The sequence below is a fragment of the Puma concolor genome, chromosome D3, assembly GCF_028749965.1.
Source record: "Puma concolor isolate L17-30 chromosome D3, mPumCon1.1.hap2, whole genome shotgun sequence".
NCBI classification, from domain to species: Eukaryota; Metazoa; Chordata; class Mammalia; order Carnivora; family Felidae; genus Puma; species Puma concolor.
Window position 1 is genome coordinate 56,742,908 of NC_141678.1, and position 21,626 is coordinate 56,764,533.

The following is a 21,626-nucleotide window of genomic DNA, read 5'->3' on the forward strand; positions in this document are numbered from 1 at the left end:
TCAGGCTCTTGTGTGCTTTCCTGTGTTTGATTCTTCCCAGCAGTCAATCTCTTTAGGCCTCTGGATGATTTTTATTGTTGTCTATTTGACCACATTTATCTTCATAGCAGGGCCTTATCTGTAATAAGTCTAATGATCATGATTTAATCTCTTAAAAAGGCAGAGTTACTCACTTTGTATCATTGAAGCTATATGTTAAAATAATACTCCAGGGATAGGTTTCATTTTCTTGGTACTTTTTTCTGAAATATGTCAAGTCTGTTTAGATTTCAGCTGAAGTAGTTTTACTGCCTAATTACTGGCCATACAAACCAGAATATGAACCAATTTTGCTTTTAAATATGAATAATCCTCTACATCCTTCAAAGAAAAGTCATTGAAATATGCATCCTATTTCCTGTATGGTCAGTGCCAATATTTACATGATAATATTCAGCAAGACCTCCTTTGTATAGCTTGGTCCAAAAGTGAAGTCATTGAGGTTGAATACCTAGAACTTTAAAATTTGTTAAACTTTGTGGATAAAAACCTTTTAAAACTACAAACATCCTTCCATAAAACACAGACTTTATCAAGCAGGAGGGTATTCTTTAAAACTGCAGTCATTATTACAAACACCAGTTGTGGTACTGGACAGTCAAACAGTGAGATCGCCAGAAAACGATTTGTTCCATTCTGAAAACCAGTGTTCACACTTGTTTAAATCAATAACATTAATTTTGTAAATGACACAAATTCCCTATTTATGCCCAACCTCCAATTAGAATGGATAGGAGATGATTATAACAATACTAATGCTAAACAACACTAGCATGTTGTGTAGACTATCAGTATACATTTGTGAGTCTTCCATATGTTCATGTAATTGAAGCCGGAAGTAAGCTCTCAGTTGGAAGAGGAGAGACTGACGTGAAGAACTGTAACATTTAATGTTTGGGCAGAAAAGCAAGGGTTCGCACAAGAATCAGGGAAGGTGCCAGAAAGATTAAAGGAAGTGATGGAATAACATGTCAAAGAAGCAGAAGGAAAGGAACACAGTGGCCAACAATGTCTGAACCTGTGGAAGGGAGTCCAGTAAAATGAGGCCTGGACGAGCCCATTGAATTTCTCACCTTAGGGGTCACTCAGTGCAATGATGGCACTCAGAATGGGGAGAGGAATTGGAGGAAGGAAATTAAGATAGCATAAAAGTCTAGCTCTGAAGCCATAGAATGAATGAAATTATATAAAATAAGCTAAGGAATAAGGAGCAAGAGGAAAAAGAGGAAGCTAAGAAAAAGATATAAACATCAGGGAAAAAACTAGGAAAGCTCAGCATCAGAGAATGAACAGTAGGAAATTTCTAGAAAGAGGGGTCACCAGCAGTGCCGAATATTAATTGTAGAGAGTTCAAAGAGGATGAAGCCTGAAAATAGGCCAAAGATAATGGACTCCTGGGAGGTGATGAACAATCCTTTAGAGAACTGGTCTGTTAAAGTGCTGAATGCATATGCCTAGATCACAGAGACCAGGCGAGGGCGTGACCTGACAAGTGGGAAAGTCCTGCAGTGAGAGGGGATCCCACCTTCACCAAATTTGTCAGGAAAAAAGTTGAGGAAAAACATTTAGTTGTGGGGGAAAGCAGACAGCATCGAGAAGTGAGATTAGAAGGCGAATGGTAGTGTCCTTGATCTGTTTTTGTTTGCTTCTAGGACAAGGCACAGTGAGCAAGTTTGTAAGGTGGGAGATGGGAGAAAGGTCCCTGGAGGAGAATTAGTTGATGATAGGAAAAAGGAGGGGAAACTTGTGGAGCAGGACCCTGATGCTGAAGGAAGAAAATAAGGTCAAGAGTGTTGATAAAGATTTAGAGAGGCAGGGAAATGTTTTGTTTTGTTATTTTATTTTATTTTATTTTATTTTATTTTATTTTATTTTATTTTATTTTATTTTATTTTATTTTATTTTATTTTATTTTATTTATTTAATTTTATTTAATTTTATTTTATTTTATTTTATTTTATCTTATTTTATTTTATTTTATTTTATTATTTAAACAATCAGAAGTGCTGGGGAGAGGTTGGGTAAAAGGCCACAAGGAGTTTGGGGAACAAAAAATTATAGCAGTTCAAATTGGGCTTTAAGTGTGGTCAGAAACTTGGATCAGTGTAGAGATGGGGTAGAAGAGGGGTGTGTTTTGTCCGGATCAGGGGTTTTGGTGGGCAGCTAGAGTTAGGAAGACATGGGGGGAGAGGCGAGACCCATGGTAGCTGGCATTTCTGGTCTTGGGGTCTTTTCCTATAGCTGTTATTGATGTACAGATTCATCTTAAAACTCAGCTGCCACTTTTTTTCTTCAAGTGTTTAGTAGTGAAATTGGACAGGCCTCAGAAGTACATTTTTGTTCCACAATCACAGTGTGTCCTTGAATCTGCACCACTGCCCACGGTGCTGCTTTGGCCTCGTTTTCTAGCACTTCCTCCATTGGTCTTTCACAGAAGCCACAGAGAAACGTGTGCCATTTTGATAGAATGTCTGTGAACCTGGAAGAGAAACAGATTTCTTCCAGAGCTTAACCTCTTGGGTGACAGAGCTCAGAAAACACATTAAAGTCAACAGGTAATAAATAGGGTTTTTACTTTTTTTTTTTTAATAAATAGGGTTCTTAATGTTCCAGGAGGCAGTAGTTCTTTTAAGATTCATGTTCCTGGGGTGCCTGGGTGGCTCAGTCAGTTAAGCATCCAACTTCGGCTCAAGTCATGATCTCATGGCTCATGAGTTTGAGCCCTGTGTCGGGCTCTGTACTAACAGTGCAGAGCCCGGAGCCTGCTTCCGATTCTGTGTCTCCCTCTCTCTCTGCCCCTCCCCCGCTTGTCCTCTGTCTCTCAAAAATAAATAATTTTTTAAAAAAGATTCATGTTCCTGTTACCTTGACCATGTTCATTCACCTCATTGGTCTTAATCAGGGAGAAAGGATATTTTCAAAAGTCAAACGAGTCATACCCTTTTTAATAAAATAGGTTCTGTCTCTTGGACATTGTGGGTGGAAAAACTATACTGTGGAAAAAATTATAGCAAGGTGTACATCGCATGTAGAACACTGTTTTAAAAGCTATAATAGGTGAAAGACTCCTATAAATACAGTGAGACCTCATTTTTCTCAAGGTCCAGTATCCAGCTCTTGGGAATACAGCCAAGAAAATATAAGCCAAAATGTCTTCTAAAATCTGTGATACAAAAGTGTAATTCTAACAAACATAGGGATATGGTTTCTCAGCACATAACTTATTAGGGCAAGGAGTAGACTGATCGCAATAGAAAGTACAAGCATCAGTACAAGAAGAGCCAAAAAAAACTTCAGAAAACCTTACTAAACAGCCCATCAGCCTAAATGCTTTACTAGACGATCAGATAGCTCCATGCCTCTCCTTATCCCTCAGGATCACTAGGACACCAGCCTACACTAATTGATCCACTCAGCGTTCCCTTCTAATACTTAAGATTCTGTTTATAATCATCTCCCCCATGAACTATTTACAGTCTTTAAACTGGTCACCTGCCTCTGGTCTGAAGCCATTCAAAGCCATTCTCTTCACAAGTCTGATTTTGTCTACCCAAAATTTAAGTGCTTAATGATGAGGTGAGGGTCAGCTCTCTGGGAATTCTCAGATGGATAGCACAGTTACCCAACAGTGATGTCCTATCAGTTATTTCTTTTTTTTTATTTTTAATTTTTTTTCTATGTTTATTTTTGAGAGACCGAGTATGAGTGGGTGAAGGGCAGAGAGAGAGAGAGAGAGAGAGAGAGAGACAGAATCTGAAGCAGGCTCCAGGCTCTGAGCTGTCAGCACAGAGCCCAATACAGGGCTCAAACCCACAAACTGTGACATCATGACCTGAGCCGAAGTTGGACGCTTAGCTGAGTGAGCTACCCAGGCGCCCAATTAATTTTTTTTTCCATGTTTGTTTTTTTTTTTTGAGAGAGACCATGAGTGAGAGAGGGGCAGAGAAAGAGGGGGACAGAGGATTCAAAGCAGGCTCTCGGCTGAGAGCAGAGAGCCTGATGTGGGGCTTGAACTCAAGAACCATGAAATCATGACCTGAGCCAAAGTCAGAGGCTTAACTGACTGAGCCATCCAGGCGCCCTCCACCTCTAAGCCTTGTCATTTCTCAACCATCTGCATTAGTAGAAACAAGCAATGGCTGGTAGAACTGAAAGCAAGAGATGGTCTTTATTTTTTCATTTGGCCATGGAATACTTGATTGATTTTGCAGTGCATTTCTCTCTCCCCAAATATTTCTGTAGGCTAATAACAAATTAACTTGCGTGTCCTGACTATAATACATTAAGAGCAGCGATAAGTGGCAAAGGGCCTGTATTAGAGTGGAAATGTGATCCTGGAATGGATTCTCCACTTAAGAAAGTACTGTCTACATTGGCAAAATAATAACAACAACAACAATAATAATAATAATAATAATGTTTTTCATCACACAGACTACTTCTGTAGGCCTGCACCATGGGTTGTTTGCTTTTTTATAAACTAGATACACTCCACATTCTTGGTGCATTCAGTTATCATGAGAATGTACCAGAGTTTTCTGCCATTTCAGTACAGATCCAAAATGTCGTCGTGTAGATTCCGAGAAGCCATAGAGCCCATCGGTGTCAGTGCGGTTGGGTGACTTACCTGGACTGAAACAAGCTTCAGCGTAAGCAGAGGCTGTCACATAAGGGTGAATGGCTGCCTGGCAAGTCTGCCATCTGCGTTCTGAAGCATTGCATCTCTAGTTGCTTTTGATCTACCAATGAAGCGCATGTATTAAAATATCTGTTTCCTGGGGGGTGGGAGGGAAGGGAGGGTGGGTGATGGGTATTGAGGAGGGCACCTTTTGGGATGAGCACTGGGTGTTGTATGGAAACCAATTTGACAATAAACTTCATATATTGAAAAAAAATATGTTTCCATAATGATAGATACCTATTAAGTGCATCTATCATTGTGAGTCATGATGTTTATAAGCTTATTGCAGTGAGCCATATCCGCAACTCAAGATAGCTGGGGGGGGGGGGGGGGGGGGGGGCGGGAATCCGTTGTCAAGTGTGAGCATTTACTAAACTTAAAAGGAAATTTGAAGTTGCAGTTCCTATGGCAACTACAGCTTAGACACATTGCAAATTCACATATATTAATATATTTAAATCAAATTCTCATATACAAATATAATGTGATGGATTTAGAGTTGCTATGGAAATTGAGGCTGTGCTTTCTCTTTTCCTCAGGGACTTGAGTGTTCCAGCCTTAAAATCAGATCAATAGAAATATTAGAAAAATGGTTTCAAAAAGGAAGCAACCTAAGAAGTATAACAGAATAAAGTACTTGCACAATCACACTTAAATCCCTAAATGTAAATAGAAATAAATCCTAACAGTGTATTTCCAAAACTATTGAATATGTAAATACTCTCCCAATTAACTTTAATTTGGGTTCTCTAAGGCTATTCATATAATCTTAACAGGGTGTTCATGTTTATTGGTGTATTTAAGTGTTTACACATTTGTTGAGCACCTGTAATCTAAGTAAGCACTGCCTGTCACCTCCTTTGGGGAAAAGAGTTGCTTTTAATTTCCCAAAAAGTTTCTGTTCTGTGTTTTTAGGAGAGGCAGTGAAATGTGGCAGTGTATAGTGATTTTGTCCTTGTTCCAACCTTAATTTTATGGCCCAAAATATGGTCTCGCTTGGTCAGTATACCTTGTTCATTTGAAAAGAATATGTATTCTGCAGTTGTTGGTTGCGTAGCGTTTTAGAAATATCAGATCAAGGTAGTGGATAGTGTTTTTCAGATCCTCTATGCTTTTACTGAGTTTTGTTTGTGTCTAGTTCGAATAATTGCTGTGAAGAGGGTGTTACATTGATTGTGGAATTGTCTTTTCTCCCTTTACTTCCTCTCAGTTTTTGTGTCCTGTATTGGGGCTCTGTTGTGAGATACATACATTGTTACGCTAAATCATTCCAATGAATTGACCTTTGTATTTTATGAGATGTCCCTCTTTATCTTCGTTAAAACTCTTAGTCTTGAAGTCTATTTTATCTGATACTAAACAGCCATGCTAGCTTTCTTATGCTTACTGCTTGCATGGTATATCTTTCCCCATGATACGTTAAACTTCTACCCGTCTTTGAGCTCATATTTAAAGTGTGCAGCTTGGGGCACCTGGGTGGCGCAGTCGGTTAAGCGTCCGACTCCAGCCAGGTCACGATCTCGCGGTCCGTGAGTTCGAGCCCCACGTCGGGCTCTGGGCTGATGGCTCAGAGCCTGGAGCCTGTTTCCGATTCTGTGTCTCCCCCTCTCTCTGCCCCTCCCCCGTTCATGCTCTGTCTCTCTCTGTCCCAAAAATAAATAAACATTGAAAAAAAAAATTTTTTTTAATAAATAAATAAATAAATAAATAAAGTGTGCAGCTTATAAAAAGCATGTGATTGGGTCTTGCATTGTTATTCATCCTCATAATCTCTGGACGTTGGACTCTCCAGTCTGTTACAACTTAATGTAACTGTTGATTTAGCTGGATTTAGGTCTACCATATTATCATTTGTTTTCTGCTTATCTCCTCTTTTTTTTCTGTTTTCCTGTTGTCTTCTGGATTTTTTATGATTATTTTTTCAAGTTTTATTTGGAAATAACTTACATCGTTTATGAGTTTCATGAGTACAACATAATAGTTTGATTTAGATGTATTGTGAAATGATTACCACAATAGGTTCAGCTAACATCCATCTTCTCATATAGATACAATAAAAAAAGAAGAAAACAATCTCTCCTTGTGATAAGAACTCTTAGGATCTACTCTCTTAACTTTCCTACAGATCCTACATCAGTGTTAGCAGTCACCATCATGTTATACGTTACATCCCTGGTACTTATTTATCTGATAACTGGAAGTTTGTACCTTTTGGCTACCTTCCAGTTCACCTCTCCCTGCTCTCTGCCTCTGGTAACCACAAGTGTGATCTCTTTTACTGAGTTTATTTGTTTGTGTGTTTGTTTTAAAGAGACCACATGTAAGTGAGATCATACAATCTTTGTCTTTCTGTCTCATTTATTTCACTTAGCATAATCCCTTCAAGGTCCTCCTTCCATGTTGTTGCAGATGGCAGAATTTCATCATTTTTTATGGCCTAAAAATACTGTGTGCGTGTACCACGGTTTCTTTATCCATATGTCCATCATTGGACATTTAAGTAATTTCCATGTCTTGGCTATTGTAAATAATGCTATGAACATGGGGGTGCAGATACCTTTTGAGTTAGTGTTTTCATTTCCTTTGGATAAATAACAGAAGTTGAATTGGTGGGTCATATGGTAATTCCATTTTTAATTTTTTGGGATCTTTCTTACTGTTGTCTTAGTGGCTGCACCAATTTACATTCCCACCAATAGTACACAGGGGTGCCCTTGTGTACTACACACATCCACACCAGTATTTGTTATTTCTTATCTTTTTGGTGATAGCCATTTTAATAGGCATGAAGTGATATCTCATTGTGGTGGTTTTTTTTTTTTTTTAATGCTCATTTATTTTTGAGACAGTGTGAGCAGGGGAGGGGCAGAGAGAGAGGGAGACACAAAATCTGAAACAGGTTCCAGGCTCTGAGCTGTCAGCACAGAGCCTGACTTGGGGCTCAAACTCACAAACTGTGAGATCATGACCTGAGCCGAAGTCAGACACTTAATTGACTGAGCCATCCAGGTGCCCCACTCTCATTGTGGTTTTAATTTACATTTCCCTAATGAATGCTGATGTTGAGCATCTTCCCATATACCTATTGGCCTTCCATATATCTTTGAAAAAATGTCAATTCATGTGTTTTGTCCCATTTTTTCACTTTTTTTTTTAAATATGAAATTTATTGTCAAATTGGTTTCCGTACAACACCCAGTGCTCATCCCAGCAGGAGCCCTCCTCAGTACCCATCACCCACCCTCCCCTCCCTCCCACCCCCCATCAACCCTCAGTTTGTTCTCAGTTTTTAAGTCTCTTATGTTTTGGCTCCCTCCCTCTCTAACCTTTTTTTTTCCCTTCCCCTCCCCCATGGTCTTCTGTTACGTTTCTCAGGATCCACATAAGAGTGAAAACGTATGGTATCTGTCCTTCTCTGTATGTTTTGTCCATTTTTTTTAATTGTTAATTGAGTTGAGTTATTTGGGTTTTTTTTGCTCTTGTGCTGTAGGAGTTCTTTATGTATTTTGGATATTAATCTCTCATCAGATATATGGTTTGCAAATATTTCTCCCATTCTCTAGGTTGTCTTTTAACTTTGTTGATGGTTTCTTTTGCTGTGCAGGAGCATTTTACTTCAGTGTAGTCCCACTTGTGTTTTTGGTTGCTTGCACTTTAGTTGCCATATCCATATTCTGGATTTTTCAGATATTGTATATTCCAACTTACTTGATTGCCTTTCTAACTATATCTCTTTGCATTAATTTTTTCAGTGGTTGCTCTAAGAATTACAATATATATACTTTCACAGTGTACTTAAAAATTGTATTTTCTCTTCATGTAAAATGCGGAACCCTGGCAACCCTTCCTCCCACTTTTGTTTGTCCCATATAGTTTGTATGACTATTACACTTGTCACATGTGCTACGTCCACATACATTATAAATCCCCCAGGACAATGTTACAACTTTTGTTTTAGACCAACACTGTTTTCATAAGTGGCTTTTGAGCACTCGAAATGTGCTTATTCTGCACTGAAATGTGCTGTATGTATGAAATGCATGCTGGATGTAGAAGACTTAGTATGGAAAAAAATGAATGCAAAATCTCTAATAATCTGTATTTATTATGTGTATTTTTGCATACCTTACATTTCACATCTTAAAAATTTTTTAATTGATTAACATATTTCTAGGAGGCAGTGCTGCTTTAGGCGATCGTGTGTGTTTAAAAGAAATTGAGAGAAAAAAGAGTGGGTTTTCCCCCCATTCCTACCTTTTACCATTTCCAGTCGCCTTCATTCATCCCTGAAGCTCTGAGTTCCCTACTGATTTCATTTCTCTTCATACTGAAGAACTTGCTTTAGCATTTCTTACAGAGCAGGTCCATTGGCAACAAGTTCTTCCAGTTTCCTTCTTCTGTAAATGTCTTTTTTTCACGATCAAAAATTTCCATAGATAAAGAATTCCACCTGAATTCCACCTTTATGTGCTTTAAAAATGTCGTTTCAGTGTCCATGGCCTCCAGAGATGAGAAGGGCTTGCTTGTTCTAATCGTTCTTCCCCATGTGCAACATGTTTTTCCTCTCTGGGTGCAGTCAAGAGTTTCTTTATCTTTGGTTTTCAGTTAGTGGGACTGGGATGTGCCTAATCATGGTTCTCTTTGAATTTCTCTTGTTCTAGAGTTCATTAAGCTACTTTAAATCTGTTGAATTTATGTCTTTTACCATATTTGGGAGATTTTCAGCCATTTTTCAGCTCCATTCTCTCTGTCCTTCTGGGACACATTTATCCATATGTTAGAGCTTTTGAAATTCTCCCACGGGTTTCTGAGGCTCTGTTAACCTTTTTCTCAGCACGCTCTCTCTTCTTTAGATTAGATGGTTTCTATTAATACATCTTCAGGTTAACCCTCTTTGTCCTCTGTCATTTCCCTTCTATTGAGCATTTTTAAAATTTCAACCCTTGTATGTTTTCAGTTATTAATTCCCTTTTTTTCTTTCTCTATTGGTACTGCCTACCTTTCATTTATTGTGAACATCCTTCACTTCCCTGGGCATGGTTCTGATAGCTGCTTTAAAGCTCCTGTCTGCTGATGCCACCATCTGATCGCCTCACCATTGGCATCTGTTGATTTTGAGAACGTGTCACATTTTCCTGGATCTTTGTATGTTGAATAATTTTGGATTATATCGTAGACATTGTAATGTTCTGTTGTGGACATGGAAGCTTTTGGTGTATTGCTCCAAAGTGTTCTGATGTTTTTAATTTAACAGGGACTCAATTAGAGTCCATGTAAAAAGTACCCACGAAGTTAAATTTCACTCAGAGGGTCCTGACCTTGGTGTGAGGCCTGTGCCTTCATGCAGGACTTCCATTTCCTTACTACTGCCAAAACATATGTGTTCATTTACCTTTTGAGAACAGTCTGCCCTTTAAACACAAATGTTGCTCTCACCCCAAAGCCATTATTTATTCCAAGAAATGCATTTTCCCTTGTCTGTTCTTTAGACCAGACCAGTCCTTGATAGCATTTGACTTCTCAGAGCCGTAGGGTATGCACAGGCATCCTCCTTGGCCCTTTGTGGTCTCCGCATCAGGATGAGTCATGCCTATTTATTCTCTGCACCTTCCCGGTATCCTCCTGCTGTTAACTGTTCTCAGAGGCCTCAGTCACCTAACCACAAACTATACCTCCATATACCTGCTTACTTCTTCAAGGATCAAATATTCATTTTAAGAGATCATGTAATGTCAACTCAAAACAAGGAAGAGGTGCATTTTTCTTACCAGTCCCATAATTAGCAAGAATTGTCTTCAAGCAAATGCTAGCGGTTATTATATGAACGATGTATCTTTCACTCAGTCCCTGCCCCTTATCAGCATTGCATCCCCTTGACCTCCTCATATTAAGAAACCATCCCACTGCTAAGCTGCAAAGCAGGTAATGGCTGCTCATGGGAAGGAGAAGGCTGTTGGTAGTTTTGTTCCTCCAGTTATACATCTGTCTTATGCAAGATGTATAAGATATACCACAGGGCATTAGGATACTTTTCTCCTCAAACAGTAGTTAAAACTGTATTTCTCAACCTGTAATGATAAAACCACAGCAATACAATATGAGCAGTGCTCTGCCTTGCCAGGATACTGAATATCTGTGAGTTTGGAATATTGAGAGCACAGTGAGGAACAGAGACATGAAGAATTCAGGAGCTTTGGATAGGAATCTTCTGGCAGTATCTGTGGACAAGGCTGAGGGCCTGCATCCGAGGAACAGCCATGCATTTTTCATGGCTATCCAATGTACTTGCTTACTGAGACTGCATCTTTGATAAAGGATTTACTAATTCAGTTTACAACTTTTAGTTATTTTGGCTTTTTGGAATCAAACCCTGACCTAGTTTTCTGTAAAACTAGAATATTTGAAAGCTTAGAGATCAAAACCTACAACCATAACCCCTGTTGTAGAAGTAGGGAAACTGAGGCACAGAGAGGTTCAGTAACTTTCCAGGGTCATACACTAGAAATAGGGCGCCCAGGGGCGCCTGGGTGGCTTAGTCGGTTAAGCATCCGACTTCAGCTTAGGTCATGATCTCACAGTCTGTGAGTTCGAGCCCCGCATCAGGCTTTGTGCTGACAGCTCAGAGACTGGAGCCTGCTTCGGACTCTGTGTCTCCCTCTCTCTCTGCCCCTCCCCCACTCATGCTCTGTCTCTCTCTCTCTCTCTCTCTCTCTCTCTCTCTCTCTCTCTCTCCCCCCCCTCTCCCTCTCTCTCTCTCAAAAATAAATAAATGTTAAAAAAGAAGTTTTTTTAAATAAAAATTAAAAAAAAAAAAAAAGGGGGGCCCAGAGTTTGAAGCCTGACCTTGTGATTCCAAAGCCTACTCTTTAAACCATTATATTGCCTCTGAAATATTATGGATGTGGTCTTGTTTTATGTTCTGATCTTCTCCTTACGCTATGCTGAACCACAGTACATTTTCACAAACCAGATTCAAATTGCATAGTGTGTGGAGGAAATGAAAGTCTCTGCAGTGGCATAAAGGCTGGAACCAGAGCACATGCTGTTGCATTTGAATGAACTCCATTTTTATTTTTAAAACTAGCAGCCGCTTTTTCAAGTTTAAAAACATTCTCATTCATCCTTGCAGCAGGTTCTGGGTGAGAGTTGCTGTCTTTTGTATAGGTTTGTAAAAGCAGGAAACCTTGAGTCACTTGTTCCAGGCCTCTTTGCAGCCTGGAAGCAGACATGTACGTGAAGCCTGGGATACTGGGTCCTGGATTAGCGGGATTCCTCATCTCTGATTTCTTAACCCTTGGATTGACCTCATTCTCTGAATGGATGGTCTAGGTGATTTCAAAGGGAAGAGTAAGCCCTTCAGACACAACTGACATGTATTTTGGCCTCTTGGGGTCTGTTCCTTCACTCACGGCCTTGCAGGAGAGGACCAATGGCCTCCATTATTGTCCCACCTGCACTGGGAAGTAAAGCATCAAGGCCTCTTTTAAACAGCATTGATTCCTTTCATAACTGGTATTGGGTCATTTTCACTGCTCCCTGGGTATGTTGAAATACTCCTTGGTTTTGTGCTAAATCCCACGTGTTACTCCCATCATCGTTTTTCTCTCTGTTGGAATAATAACTTGGCATCTGGCTTCTCCGCCTCACGACAAAACTTAGGAGGTCTCAGAGGCAATGATTTAGCATTTATTCTCCATTTCCGTAAACAGAGTATCACAGGTCACCCATGGACCTATTTTTCTTTTTTTCTTCCTCCCTCCCTGCCCCCCGTAAGAGAGCAAAGGTACACTTTTATTTACTTTACAGTAAGTTTAAATCCTTGAAGGGCACAGTATCACATGGATTCTGTGGCCAATGGCTTTAGCACTAAGGTTGCTTTGGAATTTGGCATGAACCACGGCACTGTTTGCATGAGCATGAGTTACTTTTCCCCAGATTACTCTGGTTTTGTTCAGTTTGCCACCAGGAGTCACTGTGCTCTTCTTTGCTTTCTACATATAAGCACATCTCTTGCCTAGATACAGTTCTGTTTCATCTCAAGCATAAACATCTTGAATTTTAAGAAGAGCTCTGTGCTCTCTCTGGTTCTGGAGACCCCGCTTTCTCCAGCAAAAATGGCCTTGGACCACAGCCTTCCAGACATACTTGTCATTTTAGGAGTCCTGCTCCCTCCCAGCAGGCCTCCACAGGTTCCAAGATGGCAGAACGAGGTCTGTTTTTCTTATTGGTGCCATTCTTTGTCACTTGGTATGTTGGGCAGGAAGAGAAACATTGTTTACTTTGAAGAATTTCATTTAGAATTTGTTGAATTGATTTAAATTGAATCACAGCATGTCCATTTGGATCCAGGAAGATGCAGCACTGAAGCCCACGTGTATGACTATTTTCGGCATCCTCTCCAGTCCTGTCTATCACCTGAGGAGCCCCTTGTACTGTAGCTGCGGAAATAGTATATGGTGTACTACACAATGGCTCAGAAAAAAACCCTTCTTAAACAGCTCCTGTTTGCTGGAGTCGTTGCTCTTTTTATGAAAGCTTTGCTTGGATTTTCGTTCAGTCTCTCAACACATATTTGTCAGGGCACCGTAAGAAGTTCTGGAAACACATCATGATTCAGGGAAGTTACAGTCTTGTGATGAAAACCTGGTAATAAATAGACAATAACAACAAAGTGAGGTCTGTGCTATCAGGGTGTGTAGGAAGACCATCAGAGCTGGTCTTGTGGATTCTAGAAAGGCTTTTTGGGGGAAATGGGGGTTTTGACGACGAGTCACTGAATGAGTAGAAGTTAGCCAGGTTAAGAGTATGGACAAGAGCACTGCAAACAGAGTAGAATATCGATGTCAAGAGAGAATATGCTGTATTTGGTAAAGTGTGTGTTATTCTGCATGGGTATTGCGAAGTAAAGCTGCAGAGGTGAGTGGGGCCCTTGTATAATGAGTGGAGAGGTGATACTCAGACTGTGTTGCTGCAAAACAACTACTACAAACTTAGCAGCTTAAAACAACACACATCTATTGTCTTACACCTTCTGAAGTCCAGGCCGAGCCTAGCTGTGTTCTGTGTTCTAGGGTCCCACCGGGCAGCAATCCAGGTATCTTCTGGGGCTGTGGTCTAATCAGAGGCTTAACTGGGGAGAGCTCTCAGGTTGTGACAGTTTCCTTGACGCTGCAGAACTGAGGTTTCAGTCTCCTGGTGGCAGCTGCTCTCAGTTCCCAGAGGCCACCTGCGCTTCCTTGCCACATGGGCTTTTCCAGCATGGGTGCTTACGTGGCATCTTGCTGCTTCTAGACCCATAGGATTCTCTCTGGTGTGTATGCTAGCCAAACAGAGTTCTGTAGAGTACCGTAATCATGAGAGCGACCTCCCATCACCTTTGTCATATTCTGTTGCTTAGAAGCAAGGCACAGGCTGCACCCATACTCTAGAGGAAGGGACTATACAAAGATTAGAATACCAGGAGGTGAAGATTATTGGGGAGAGGAGGTCACCATAGGTTCTGTTGGTCACAGAGGTTTATGCTTTAAAGGGAACAGTTGGGAGTCACTGAAAGGTTTTAAGCACAAGTTTGCTGTTTGGTGTAGAAAATACATGGCGGGTGGCACAGTTACAGTCCAGAAGACTAGCTAAGAAGCTGTTCCAACAAACCATGTAGGAGATGAGGTTGGCCAAGGATATACGATGCACATTTTTCTGGCTTGGTGGTTGGTTGGTGAAAGCAGAGAAGCTGGAGCCAGGAGCCAGTTGTAGTAAAAGATTCATATGAGGCTCAGCTCTGGTTCTCGCCTCCCTGAGCTCCAGCTCTGTGGCCTCAGACCACATCTCTCTGTTTGCAAGAGAGTCTGGGGAAGATCGTGTTGATGGAGCACAGTCAACTTGCCACCACCAGAAAAATAACCTAAAATACTGGTCTTGACAGTGGAGTCAGGACTGTATCTGTCCATCATGAAGTATTGAGTGCTCGTGTTCCTACGCAATAGCCATCTTAATTTGAAGACTTTTGGCTTGAAGGGCTGCTGTATGCCAGGAGTACAGTGATGCCGCGGTGTCATGGTGATGCCTGTGTGTTTTAACTCTTGATGGTCTGGCTAGGTTTGTTGGGCTGTTTCACCCACTAGCTTTTCTTCCTCCTGCAGTAAACAGGCAAGGGGGCGCCTCCCTAACTTGTTGGGATTCTGGTGTGTATTGTTTTCATGGGAGTGAGGGATCCTTGCCATTTCTAGAGAGAAGTTGCCCTGAGGACAAGTTAAAAACGAGAATTTGAACTAAGACAGTGATTGCTCGGCACCTAATGTGTTTCAGAGCACCCTTAATTACCTACCAAGATGTGAGAAGAGTCGGTTTATCATAAGGAAATACACGCCACATTCAAACAACTATTCAAAAGTTAGCTATTTTAATACTTGAGCCATTCTAAGAGGAGAAGTTCTGTGCGTTTTTTCCCACTATGAAAAATTCTCAGAAACCATAGTGACTCAGGCAGAGCCTGGAAAATACTGGAGAATCACATGATGGCTAAAAATAAGCACATCATCTCCAGCAGGGACAGTAACCAGGGCAGAAGTAATTCAGTTTTCTGAGTGCTCATGCTGGCCAGCCAAGCTCAGGTCCTCTTGGCCACCGCGGGGGCAGGCTTTGTGACCCCTGGCCGCGGAAGGGGAGCCTTCAGGCTCTGAGGCTCTGGGTGCAGAGGCAGCCATGCCATCCCAGGCCTCTCACTCTGAGTGTAGTTCCCTGGCTTGCTCCCAGGGCAGAACCAGTTATCACACTGTGTAATGACCCTGAGGAGTGAATTGGGAGGGACACACGCTGACTCATAGCCCTTGTCACCGCCTACTTTTCTTCAGCCTTCCTCTCAGAGTCAATAGCAGATGCTATTGATCACAAAATGTTTTTTAGGTTGCTGTTAACATTACAAAATGGAAGCCGTATAAAACAGCCAGACATTTGGTGCCTATTTTATAGGGTACATGATGGGGCTTTCTGAACTGGCCCATTGTAAATGATTTACCTTAAAGGAAACTTGTCTTGAGCACTCACTACTCATACCAGGAAAATCACGGCAGTGGCCTCCTCTCTGGCCACTCTGCCTCTGCCCTCACCCTCCTGCAGCCCATTCTCCACACAGCAGTCAGACCATGTCACTCCTCAGCTCGGGACCCTGCCGCGGCTTCCCTTTCCCCTCAGAACGAAAGCCCACCTCCTGACTGCGGCCTCTGAGTCCCGACGATCTGCCCCCTCCTGCACTGGCCCAGGCTTGCTCTGCGGCAGCACTCCACCTGGCCCCTGCCCCAGATGAGGTAGGGCCTTCGTGTGGGCATCAGGCCTTGCCGTTGCCTGGAATGCTCTGCTCCTGGGCTGTCCAGGGCACCAGCTTCACCCCTCTCAGGCCTCTGTTCCAATCTGACTTTCTTAGGCCTGGAAGTAAGGGTTCCTCCTGCACCTGGCAAGTCTCTTTCAGGGATTCTGGAAGGTTATGCCTCTGGAGCTGTCACAAGAGACATAGGCTTCTGTGAGGAACAGGACTTGCGGGTCAGGGTGACTGCCACATGGACCTGGCGTACGTCTCGCCTCATGTCTCTGCTAGCCTGCGGCAGGACTTGCATCAAGAGGGCTCCGTGATCTTGACCCCTGTCCTTCTGAGGGAACCTGGGTCTAGTGAGGCCCATGGGAGGCTCCTGGGTCTGCAGAGCTGAGACTGGAGAAAGACACGTGCTGGGCACTCAGACACCCGGAGCTGCTACTGCAGAGGCTGCTCACCCTCGCCCTGCTCTGCCGGTCTCTTCTCCATAGCATTTGCTTGCCGGTTTATTATGGCACTTACTAATGTATCATGATGTTTATTATCTCATTTCTGCTGTTAGAATGTAAATTCCACAAAGGCATTTTCTATGTTTCATTCATTGATTTATCCCAACTGCCTATAGCTTGCCAGGTACACAGTAGGAGGTCAGTAAATGTTGGCTGCTTGAATGAATGAGTCAGGGTAATTTAAGAAGGGGCACAGAGACTCCAGCTTGCTGATTTTCAAGATAGAGGGTGAATGGAACTGGAGAACCGAGGCCTTGGTGCCCACTGGTGGTTTATGGGTTAAAATTTTTATAGAGATTTCTTGAAAGAGAGTCTGATGTTCTTACTACTTTAGTGGTTTAGTTTTTATCTTGCTAGTGTCTGGAACTGGGAAACCTGTGTACTTCATCATTGGTCGGATCATATTCGCTGAGTAACAGCACTACTAATGTGAGCTCACATTTATCGAGCACCTACCATGTGCCAGGCTCTTAAGGACCTGTCCTGTGCTCTTCCCGACTGTGGGAAACAGGCACTACTTTTGCGGTCTTTCGCATCCAGGGGTCCAGGCAGCAGCACCCGGACTGCCGTGAAGGCCACCTGGCGACCAGGCCCCCAAGCTCAGCCACTGCCTCCCTAAGGGCAAGCTGAAGGATTACCACTTCCATACCCGATCCCCGTGCCCACACGGCTGGTGTGCTTTCTGCTAGGCTCCAAGGTGCTCAGAAAAGGGGCTGCCCACTTTTACAAGCTGACCCTGAAGTGGCGAGAAGGAAGAGCCACACTTGGCCGCGGGCTGCACTGGTGACAGAAGCCCTAAGGGCCGTGAACTAGTAATTTCAGAATATACGAACCAGCCTCTTAATAACCTGCTGAATCAGAATATCCTGGAGCCCCCGTTGATGTTCCACGTGGACTGGACTCTGGCCGCAGAGGCACTTTCCTTTGTTTTGCCCTCAGAGAACTCATTAGGAGCCTACAAAGGGGAGGCGTGGAGCCATTTTCCAAGAAAAGGGTCAGACCCCAAAGCCGTGAGAAGGGTGGGGGCGCAGTCAGTCATATTGCAGTGTGGCCACTCCCGTGTCCGTTTCGGCACTCAGGAAACCCTCTTGCTGTGGGAGCTCCATCCTCTCGTCACTCCAGCCCTATACTCTATCCCCAGCAGTGGCTTTATTTACTTTTATTTTAACCAAGTTCATTCCCGTTCCCAGTTAAAAAATAAAATCTGTTGACCAAGGTAAAAAGGATAAGGAAGTGATGGCAGGTCATCCACAAATAACCAATCAATGTAGGTACAGTGCATCTTCTGTCATGTTTCAGGTCTGTGGGGTTTTGCTTTTGACATACGGCATAATTGACATACAGCATAATCATTTCAGGCATAAACATGATTGAATATTTGTATATATTGCAAAATGATCACGACAATAAGTCTAGATTAACATCTGTCACTGTATGATTAGAATATTTTTTTGTGATAAGAACTTTTAAGATCTACTCTCTTTGCAACTCTCAAACATACAGTGTTACATATAACCACCTTGCTGTACATGAGTTCCTCAGACTTACTTTGTAACGGGAATTTTTTTTTGTATTACTTAGATTCAAATTAGTTAACATATAGTGTACTATTGGTTTCAGGAGTAGAATGTAGTGACTTATCACTGACATATAACACGCAGTGCTCATCCCAACAAGTGCCCTCCTTAATGCCCATTGCCCATTGAGCCCATCTTCCCATCTGCCTCCCCTCCAGCAATCCTCAGTTTGTTCTCTGTATTTAAGAGTCTCTTATGGTTTGCCTCCCTGTTTTTATCTTATTTTTCCTTCCCTTCTTGTGTTCAGGTGTTTTCTTAAATTCCATATATGAGTGAAATCATAGGATATTTGTTTTCTCTGACTGACTTATTTAGCTTAGCAAAATACACTCTAGTTCCATCCACATTGTTGCAGATGGCAAGATTTCATTCTTTTTGACTGCTGAGCAATATTCCATTGTATATGTACACCATATCTTTATCCATTCATCGGTCAATGGACACTTGAACTCTTTCCATAATTTGGCTATTGTTGATAGTGTTGCTATAAACATTGGGGTGAGGGGTGCCTGGGTGGCTCAGTCAGTAAGCGTGCAACTCTTGGCTTCCGCTCAAGTCATGATCTCACAGTTCGTGAGTTTGAGCCCTGCATGGGGCTCTATGCTGACAGTGTGGAGCCTGCTTGGCCATTCTCTCCCTCCCTCCCTCCCTCTCTCTCTGTCTGTCTCTCTCTCTCTCTCTCTCTCCCTGTCTTTCTCTCTGCCCCTGCCCCACTTGCGCTATCTCTGTCTCTTTCAAAATAAACAGACTTAAAAAAACAAATAAATAGAAATAAAAATAAACATTGGAGTGTCTGTGCCCCTTCAAATCCGCATTTTTGTATCCTGGAGATAAGTACCCAGTAGTGCAGTTGCCGGGTTGTAGGTTAGTTCCATTTTTAACTTTCCAAGGAACCTCCATACTGTTTTCCAGAGCTGCTGCACCAGTTTGCATTCCCACCAACAGTGCGAAAGGTTCCTTTTCTCTGCATCTTCGCCGACATCTGTTGTTTCCTGAGTTAATTTTAGCCATTCTGACAGGTGTGATTTGGTATCTCATTGTGTATAACTGGAAGTTTCTACCTTTTGACCACCTTCACCTATTTCACCTACTCCCCAGCCCCCACCTCTGTGGGGTTTTTAACTGAGTGAAAAGGACCCGGGGGTGGAGGGGAATATGCTCTCAAATTAGGGAAGAAGCTGGGGATGACCAGAAGATCAGTTGCCTCCTGAGCGTGTACGCACGCGTGCACATGTTTTTAATGTCTCTGTGGTTCTTGTCAACAGTTTTAATGTCATATTTTTAGCTCCTCTGTTTATGACTTTGGCAGAAGGAATACAGCAGATTAAGTGAGAAGAATGTTTAAATTCCATCAGAGCTCCGGCCATGAAGGATAAAGCCGAGTACAATGCTTTTCTTTGCTTTATCGTTATGAATTCATTGGGCCTCATATGGCCCAAATGTAGCATTTTCCATAAACACTAAGCTACTAATTATTGACATTAGACACAGTGATGCTGTGGCTTCACTAAGACAGTGAATAAGGCTACTCTTTGTTTTTTTACAACTATGGTTAAAATGTCTTAGAATCATATTTATACACCAAATCCTAAAGGCATTAATTAAGACACAACTGCTCAAAGACTAGCATTGTAAATCACGTCCATATCCAGTGAGTAAAGTCAGAGAATTACAGGGACTTGTACAGAATTTATGTCTATTTTTCTCTGCTTCTGAAACTCCTTTTTATTTTGAAAGGGAAAATTAGGGAGAGAGAGAAAAGCTTGAGGGAAAAAAAATTCTTGTAAAACAGGACTACCACTAATTATGTTTTCAGGACATCAAATACAGCTTCAAAAAAATTTTTGGAATGGTTGATAGCTGCGAGGAAAAAAAAAATATCTGCCGTATAGCTGAAGGAGCTGCACTCTCTTTAAAAGCCCTTATGTAAATGTTTTTCATGTAAGCATCACTGAGCACAGAAGCATGGGAAGGCACAGAAGTGAAGTCACCGTGGCCCTGGGTGCATTCTTAGGAAGCAGGAAGGCAGCTACTGAGGACCCCGATATCTGAAGCCGGGATAGATGCTATCCGGGACATTATTGGGTCATTTCACAAAATTGGAATCTACATAGTAACTTACATAAAAGTAATAGATCAATGTTAAATTTGCTGATATTGATAATTACAATTTTCTAATAACATCCTTATTCTAGCAGCCCAGGTAAATGGCAGAATAATATCTGGCACCCCAGAAGCTGGGTACACTTTGGAGTATGTTTGCTTGAAAGGAGACAGCAAGACTTCCAGAGCAAATAAACAAAAATACAGTTCTTAACAGTCTAATGGGTGTCATATACCTTAGGATATCGTTTACTATTCTAAAAAGTAAACCATGAAATCATTAAATAGAATGAACAAAAGCCTTCATTTTTACTTTTATGAATTTTACTATTTAGTATTTCTCAATGTGAGAAATAGCTGTGAGGGGTAGATTACTTCCACATCAGATTATAGCTTGTTATGATTTAAAGAGCTCACTTTATTTTCTTTCGAAAAATGAGCTTTTAGTTTAATGCTGAATTGTCTAGGTTTTAAAACTTTAAACCTCTGACGATACTAAGATCTTCTGTACGGCCTTCCTGTTCTTTAATTTCTTCATCCCTTAGAAGCAGTGTAAATGCACAGTTGACGGGACACTTGGGTGACTCAGTCCATCAGGCGTCCGACTCTTGATTTGGGCTCAGGTCGCGATCTCATGGTTCACGGGATCAAGCCCCATGTCAGGCTCTGTGCTGACAGCACAGACCCTGTTTCGGATTCTCTCTCTCCCCCTCTCTCTTGAGTGCATGCACGTGCACTCAAAATAAACATTTAAAAATAAAAGCACAGGGGCGCCTGGGTGGCGCAGTCGGTTAAGCGTCCGACTTCAGCCAGGTCACGATCTCGCGGTCCGTGAGTTCGAGCCCCGCGTCGGGCTCTGGGCTGATGGCTCGGAGCCTGGAGCCTGTTTCCGATTCTGTGTCTCCCTCTCTCTCTGCCCCTCCCCCGTTCATGCTCTGTCTCTCTCTGTCCCAAAAATAAATAAACGTTGAAAAATAAAAGCACAGTTGACTAGCACTGCCCTCTCACACCTCATTCATTAGACATTTATTTCCCTTTGTTATCAGTTTCTTTCCAAACAATTTAATCACAGTTTCAAAACCCCTGATTTTAAATTTCAAATACTAATTACTTCCTCTGTTAACTCAGTCTTTCAAATTTATTTTCCATTCCTTTCTCCAGCCTGTGAGTGACTGTCCGGGGCGAGGTGGAGGCGATTCCATTGTTTTCATCTCTGTCATCTTGAGAGAGCCACAAGCTGCATGCATGTGTACCAGGTGAAAGATGGGGACTGTGCATCCCAGCCAACCTGGACAGAATCCATGAGACGGGGAAGAAGCCGTACCTGCCGCTGCAGCATCAGTCACTGCAGCAGCTCCGGCCTGTCCCCCGGGAGCCACGTAGGGTCTCCTGTGGCCCCCTGTTCCTCCCCAGCG

The 21,626-nt window shown here is 42.1% G+C and overlaps 1 protein-coding gene and 1 long non-coding RNA gene across 4 annotated transcripts in view; one reads left to right on the forward strand and one right to left on the reverse strand.

Annotated features, from left to right (window-relative positions):
* Positions 1 to 21,626, forward strand: part of MAPRE2 (microtubule associated protein RP/EB family member 2) — a 161,758-nt gene that overhangs the window by 125,159 nt on the left and 14,973 nt on the right. The window lies entirely within an intron of this gene.
* On the reverse strand, positions 83 to 10,712 carry LOC147575582 (uncharacterized). The gene is made up of 2 exons (XR_015242531.1): positions 8,975 to 10,712; positions 83 to 2,518 (listed from the first exon to the last, which is right to left on the reverse strand). It is a non-coding gene; the product is annotated as an uncharacterized LOC147575582 (long non-coding RNA).